The following is a 7766-nucleotide window of genomic DNA, read 5'->3' as shown; positions in this document are numbered from 1 at the left end:
AAGGGGTTTGGCCAGATGGGTGATGGGCATTAAGGAGTGCACTTGTGATGATCACTGGGTGTTGTATGGAAGTGATGAATCACTAAGTTCTACACTTAAGGGAAATTTTACCATCTATGTCAATTAACTAGAATTTAAATAAAAACTTGAAATACAAAATAAAATAAAATAGTTCTTCACAGGTGAATTGTCACTACTAGTAATTACAGAAACATTGTTTATAAATTATTTACTTTTGTGTGAAGTGAGAAACCCTTGTGTGAACTAGAAACCCTTACTTCTGACCAATAGTAAACTCAGGGGTTCCAAGACCACATTTAGTTTCAATAATTCACTAGAAAGACTCACAGAACTCACCAGAAACACTTATGTCATGATTATGGTTTTAGATACAGATTAGGTTAGGTTAAAAGATAGAGATTAAAATCAGCCAAGAGAAGAAGCACATAGGGCAGAATCTAAGAAAGTTCCAAACACAGAGCTTTGAGTTATCCTCTCCCCATGGAGCCACACACACACAGCATTACTCTTCCAGCAGTAATATATGATGATACAAATGGAGTATCAACCAGGGAGCCAACCAGGGAAGCTCACTCAAGCCTTGGCATCCAGAGCCTTTATTTGGGCTCTATGGTTGATTGCCCACATGGCTGACCTCAGTTGCCAGGCATTCTGGGGTCAAACTGATACTGTGTGACTCAAAGTTCCTACTATATTTAATACCGTTAGACTATCCGGAAATTCTGTCAGACTATCTGGAAATGCAGAGGCTGTGAAAACTCTGAAATTCACAGCCTCCAGTCCTACAAAGACTCCTATCAAGCATGGCATTGCAAGGATTTAGAGAATACCTCCCAGCTGCTGAGGGCAGAGGGCAGACCTCTTCTGGACAAGGATTATTCTTCACTACATAAAGAGTTTAAAGAAAATCTAATTTTTTTTTTAAGATTACTAGTTTCACTTGCACTGATATATGTTCCAATGTAGAAGATCTAGAGACCAATTTATAACTATGGGGCTGGGATATGGATGTGACCATCATCTTCCAGGCATGTTTTTACTTCAGAAAATATGATTTAAAAAGGAAATCGAGCTGGGGTGCCTGGGTGTCTCAGTCGGTTGAGCGTCCGACTCTTGATTTCAGCTCAGGTCATAGTCTCACGGTTTGTAGGTTCAAGCCCCAGATGGGGCTCTGTGCTATCATCAGCTTGGGATTCTCTCTCTAACTATCTCTCTGCCCTCCCCTGCTTGCATGTGCATGTGTTTTCTCCCTCCCTCTCTCTCTCTCTCAACCTCTCTTTCTCTTCCTCTCCCTCTCTGTCAAAAATAAATAAATAAAATTTTAAAAAACAAAATAGAACTGACTTACGAGGCAGCCCAGAACTACACGTACAAGCATAGATAGCATCAAGCTACAATAGAAACCAACATGCAATAATAGCTATTTTACACGACCAAGTTAGAGAATCTAAATATGGAGGTAGATCTTACAGCATCTAGTTTAGAATCCAGTCCAAACACTAGACTCTGAAATTAGGCCTCTCCTAGATGATTGTCCCCAAAATCAATCTTCCTCTTATTTCCACCATTCTTTTCCTCCAGTTCATTCCAGACTCCTTGCTCTTCCCCCTTCTGACTGCCAAGGAAGCAGGTGGTTTGTCCATCTGGAACTCCAAGTTTTGCTCCATCCTGATCATTTCCAAATACACTGAATCCTCAAAGGCTTACATCTTGTTCCAATTATTTCAATTATTAGGTTTTTGGGTTGAAAGCAATAGCAACTTAATTACAATTAATTTCAGCAAAAATTTTGGACCCAGACACACACATAGGAGAATGCCATGTGATTTCTGTTGTTGCTTAAACCACCTAGTGTGTGTTACTCTGTCACAGCGCCCTAACAAACTAATACACAGACTAAATATGTATTTCTGGTCATTTGAACATCATGTTTTATAGTTGTCTCATCTCACTGGTCAAAATCAAGCAGAGTTCACATAAGAACTTCCTCTTTTGCATATGCAATTCCACTCTCTTATATTTTGTCATTAATCATCTTATACCTATTGGTTTCTCTATTCACATCACAGATTTTATTCCATACAAATACCATGAGAATCTAGGCTAAATAGTCATATGTTAGGTATAAAGACCTTAATTTCAAATATTGAACTTTGCAGACCCAGATCTCCATCATATTCTTTTAATAGATTCCAATTGTCTATTGAAATAGTCCATCTTTTTATTCATTTTGCCTTTATTTTCCTTTATTTTTGAACATATAAACCATGGTTATTTTGAACTCCTTACTAACTACATTCCGTACTTATATCACATCTAGGTCCATTTTTTCTGTTTTATCTCCTAATTATTTGTCACTTTACCCACTTATTTGCATGCCTAAAACTTTTTATTAAATGCTGGATATTATAAATGATATATCACAGGTGCTTTGCAGTATGTTATCTTCTAAAGGACATTAAGTTTTTATCTGGCAGATAATCATATCACTAGAGGGTCACCCTCATCCTGCCACATTTAGTCTGAGTCAGGGGTGGGTCTATTTCACTTTGCCCTTTTTCCTAGAGTCCAACCCTTACTTCTAGCATACTCCTAGCATTCCCCTAACTTCTAGGATGTGGTATTTCAATGACAACAACAAGCCTAGGGAGTTCACTTAGCTGGACCCAAACATTAATGTTTCCACAGAGTTGTGAAACCTCTAAAATTCCCAATTATATTTCAGGCTCCCTTTATTTTTTCTCTGTCCCATCTCTTGAAATCTCATTCTGTCATGCTCCACTTTATGAGTCAGCCAAAGACACAGTGTGAACTTTTGTGTAGATTTTTGAAGGTCCTCTGTAGCTTCTTCTGTCTGATATCCTATCCTTCAAATCGCAGTCACCATGGTAACTCCAAACACCAGTCTGTTTCCTCTGATAGCAAAAATACTGTTGTCTGCTTGGGCTCTATTCCCCCAAACAGTGGTCTGGAAATACCATTCAGGGAGAAATCAGGGTGAATGCAGGATGTAGCTCATGTGTTTCCCTTTGCTCACAGACATTGCTTGCTGCCCATTTCCTGCAAGTAATTGTTTTATATTCTTCTCCATACTGGTACACGCTTTAGTGGGAGGGGAAGTCTGATACAAGCTAATTAATCATGGCCGAAATTTAAAGTCAGGCATAAAGTTCTTAAATACAGGCATAAAGTGCTTAAATACAGTTCATGATTAATTTCTTTGTTCTATATGCCCTTCTCTCCTCTCTTTCCATACCTGCAGAAGGAAGTTTGGAAGCTTGAGGAAATTGCTTCAGATTGAGCAGTTTGGACTCCCACTGACAGATGTTGGCTGCTCATATTGACATATCCTATTGAAGGCTAATGAAATCTTAATGAAATATTAGTTCATTAGTACAAGTGGCTTGGAACAAAGTGGTTTTCAATTTGCGGGCTGCACAGAAGATCACCAGGGCAGGGAGTTGTTTTAAAACTCTAGGTGTTCTAGCCACACACCAAACCCATTACATTTAGAGACCCTGGAAACGGACCCAAGAAAGAAGTTGTTTTCAAATCTCTACAGATAATGCCAATAGCAGCCAAGGTTGAGAATCATGGACTTAAATTCTTGGCTGAAGCTCTCTTATGTAAAAATAAAACATCACTGAGATGATCCCTGAGCATCCTTGCCATGCAAGTCCGTCCTTCATCTCCATAATCCTGCATGAGAGCATTTCCTTCACCAGTGTTCTCCTTTCACTGCTCACGAAACAACGAGGAAAATCCAGTGAGGTCATTTTTGCCTTAGCTTTGTGACTTTGGTGAATACAAATGTTCTCCAAAGTTTACATGGCTTCATAAGATGTTTACCATGTCTGCTCACCTAGTCGTTTGTCAGAGGAGAAGGAAAAACAGCTATAATCTGTCCAAAGAAAAGTGTAAGTCAACATGAAAGATATTACAAAAATAAATGTTTTAGAAGTGGGATGAGCCTTTTTGTAAACACAAGAAAGCACCTGTTTATTGACAACATGCTACTGTGGAAATTATGTGCAAGTGTTTGCATAATTACAGATCTATATTCCATATATGTAAAGCAAAACTATTTGCATGAGTCATTTGCAGAAGACTTGGAAGCCTCTTGCCTGAGTCCTGACAGTGCTCAGTGCTCTCTCTCTTTCCCAGAGCAGATGTGTAATGAGAAATGCCATGATTGGCCAAATGGGCTTTTATACGGAGGCTCTGGGAAGAAGAAAACTTGGAGCCAGGCCCATCCCCATAGCACAATCACCTGCTGTGGGCCATTCAGTTCATGCCAGGCATTTTTATCCACAGCTTTTTCTACCTCACAGGTGTGTCATAAAAGAACTACATAATGTGTAAGACACTCCATGGTGCTGTGAAGCAAGTAACCAAATAAATATAGGATGTTTACCTTGCCAAAAACCAGCATCTCAGCATCCAACGGGAAGATGCCAAGCCACCTGTTAAGGTCAAATGGTTTGTGACCTGAAGCAAACTGCCTCTGCTCAATACAAACGGTGTAACATCCTTGCCCCCCCATCCAAAATCTTCAGTGTGATCCATTTATATTCTTCTTAAATGTATCTGTATATTTAGGCCTTTTCATCCTTATTCATACCTTTGCCCCACCAGCAAGATCTTTTGCCTTTTTCTGTCCTGTCTCTTCTCCTCCCTCAATCCCAGCTTCCACCATTGAAATATAACCTGTCATTCAAGCTCCAATTTAATTAATAACAGCTACCATTGTTTAGCATTTACTGTGTACCTGGAACTAAGCTGAATGCTTTACATATTTCATTTTACTGAATTCTTCCAACACATCTACAAAGTTACTTTCATTAAGCCAGTGTAACAAATGACAACCAAAACCCAGAGATAAAATAACTTGCTCAAGATCACAAAGCCAGAATTTAAACCCAGGCCTGTCTTGATCTAAAGCTGATATTATTACACACTATATTGCATCCTTACCAACTTCCCATACAAACTTTCTTGATGATTCCACAATACAGCAATTTCTCCCAACCTAAACCTAGCTCCCCTTCAGAACATATTTTGACATGCCTTGATTACTGTTTCGTTTATATTGCTATTTGAATTTAGATGAGTATATTTAGTTTCCTTTCCTAAGTATATTATAAGCCTATTAAAGCCCCAGAACCATTCAAATGCTAAACTAATGCACCTACATTCTCCAGACACATACAGACACTGGTCTTACTCTACAGTCTTGAGTATATTTTTTTGTTACCTTTTTTATCACCTAGCATATTTTTATGTACAGTAATCTAACCCCACCAATAATTTGCTCTCATTTGTTAAAAGTCCAAATATGAGGGGTTAAATGAAAAGCATGAGGTTGAGAGGGCCAGTAAAGGTGTGACCAGAGATGAACATACCTACTTCCAAGGCATTATGTTATGATTTCTAAGTTGATAAGAACCATCAGAACTTAAAAAAAAAGAACTTAACAAAGGCATTCCTTTTTTGTAATTTAAGGTATGTTTGCCAAAATATACTGACATTATACTGTATTCTAAATATGTATGAGTCATAATATTTCCCAATCAGCTATTAATAGTTACTAGTGTCTTCTTTGTTCAGAATGCTTTTCAATATGCCATAGCACAAAGGTAGAATCAAGCATAAAATAAATTAGCATAGTATTTTACATTTTAGGAATAATGAACACTAGGTCTATCTATGCAAACCGATTTGATGGATCAAGAAAATGCTTAGAAAATTCAGAAGGCAAAGCACTCTAGCCAAACAGAAAACTGAGGGTAAACTTTTAGAGCTTGAATGAAATAGATAATACTTTAAGAGGAAAGAGCAAATTATATAAATGAGTACTTATTGAGGAAATGAAATAAAACCTGTTATGAGTGACAAAAATAATTGGCACCCAGGAGATACCCCACAGGGACTTCCTGTACCAACCACAGTATAGTTGTTTTCTTCAAATGAAGGAGGGGTAAAGGTTACATGTTGTGTCTTCCAGATGAGTATAAAGTTACTCCAATGCTCAATTTCCTAATTCCAAAATTCTTGAGTAAGAGTGCTTTTGTTTTTGCTGGGAACACAAAATGGAATACAAAGGGAACTAAATTAAAGTAGAGAGGTATGCATCTCAGGAAGCAATGCATTTGCTCAGACTCACCTATGAACAAGCCTTGAGGACCCCTCAGTAGCATACCCTGTTTGGGGTATAAGAATATGAAACCACTTCATGATTCAGAAGTCAGGAATGTGAAATTTACCTTCCTTTTGGCCACAGTCTCAGTGTGTGGGAGTGTCAAGTGTATTCTTCTCTTATTTATGAGTTTGTCTCCTGTATAGACTGGGATAATACCCACTTGCTTTCCCTCAAAAATCTCAGGGGTGACTCATGGCTCTTCTATTCAGCCAGTATGCTAAGATACTGTGAGTAATAAATAATTTCTTTTAAGCCTGCAGAAACTTTCGTCTGCATTTACTTAGAATCTCATTAGACTTTTCCTATTTATCAACAGCCATGAAACTTTCAAGAATTGTTACTGCAAGTTCTCACCATTTCCTGGAGTCCCTATAGCTATAGACTTTCTAGCCATATGATCTTAAAGAGTCAACTTATTTTTGTGAAAGCAGCTTCAGATACGGTGTCAAATGACCCGTGTTCATATTTCAGCTCTGCCTTTTGACCTTGATTAAACCAAGCACCTCCCTAAGCCTCAGCACCTTTCTCTATGCAAAGGGGAAATAATACCTGCCTGTACTTACCCACAGAATTGTGGTGAGGCTCAATTTGAGAAGTATGCAAAAATGCTGCATAAATCACATCTCTATAGCAGGATTGTTCATGCTATTTTAAGTGTCTTTTAGCCCCATCATTTCTATCAAACAGCAATTACAGGCAGTTAAGGTTTTATTTCCTTCCAGTCTTTTTTCTACAGTGTATGTGTTTGTGTATCTGTGTAGATTTACTTTTTTAAATGTAGGCAATATTTTATTATGATGTAATTGTGTATTATCATATTTACATATATTATGATATATGTATGTATATATCCCTAAGTTAATAAAAGTTCTTCCAAAACATGGTTAATAACAGCTTGATATGTCTATCATATATAATATATATAATGAAGTATGATGGATACATGCATTTTCATGTTATTAAAAATTATTTCTAAACATGGTTAATAATGGATGCATTAAAAATATGTTGGGTAGTGCTCGTTTCAGCAGCACATATACTAAAATTGGAATGATACAGAGAAGATTAGCATGGCCTCTGCACAAGAATGACACACAAACGCATGAAGCATTCCACATTTTTGCACAGGTAGAAAGAGAAAGACAAATACCATATGATTTCACTCGCATGTGGAATTTAATAAACAAAGCAACAGAGCAAAGGAAAAAAAGAGAGAGAAAGGCAAACCAAGAAACACTCTTAACTATAGAGAACAAACTGATGGTTGCCAGAAGGGAGGTGTGTGTGGGGATGGGTTAATAAGTAGGTGATGGGGATAAGGAGGGCACTTGTGATGAGCCTCAGATGTTGTATGGAAGTGTTAAATCACTAAATTGTACACCTGAAGTTAATATCACACTGTGAACTAACCAACTGGAATTTAAATAAAAGCTTTTTAAAAATATGGTGGGTAATAATACTACCATAGGAGTGAACCATAATTTGTGGGATCACTCTCCACCTTTAACTCATTAAAAATACACATTTACAGGTTCTTTTGTTTTTG

General features: G+C 37.5%; 1 non-coding gene across 1 annotated transcript; it reads left to right on the top strand.

Annotated features, from left to right (window-relative positions):
- Positions 1-7235: 7235 nt before the first annotated feature.
- On the top strand, positions 7236-7342 carry LOC125913769 (U6 spliceosomal RNA). The gene has a single exon (XR_007455069.1). It is a non-coding gene; the product is annotated as a U6 spliceosomal RNA (small nuclear RNA).
- Positions 7343-7766: the final 424 nt, after the last annotated feature.

This window comes from Panthera uncia (assembly GCF_023721935.1).
Source record: "Panthera uncia isolate 11264 chromosome C1 unlocalized genomic scaffold, Puncia_PCG_1.0 HiC_scaffold_4, whole genome shotgun sequence".
NCBI lineage: Eukaryota > Metazoa > Chordata > Mammalia > Carnivora > Felidae > Panthera > Panthera uncia.
The sequence above is the reverse complement of the archived record's forward strand: the minus strand, read 5'-3'. Positions and strand labels throughout refer to the sequence as shown.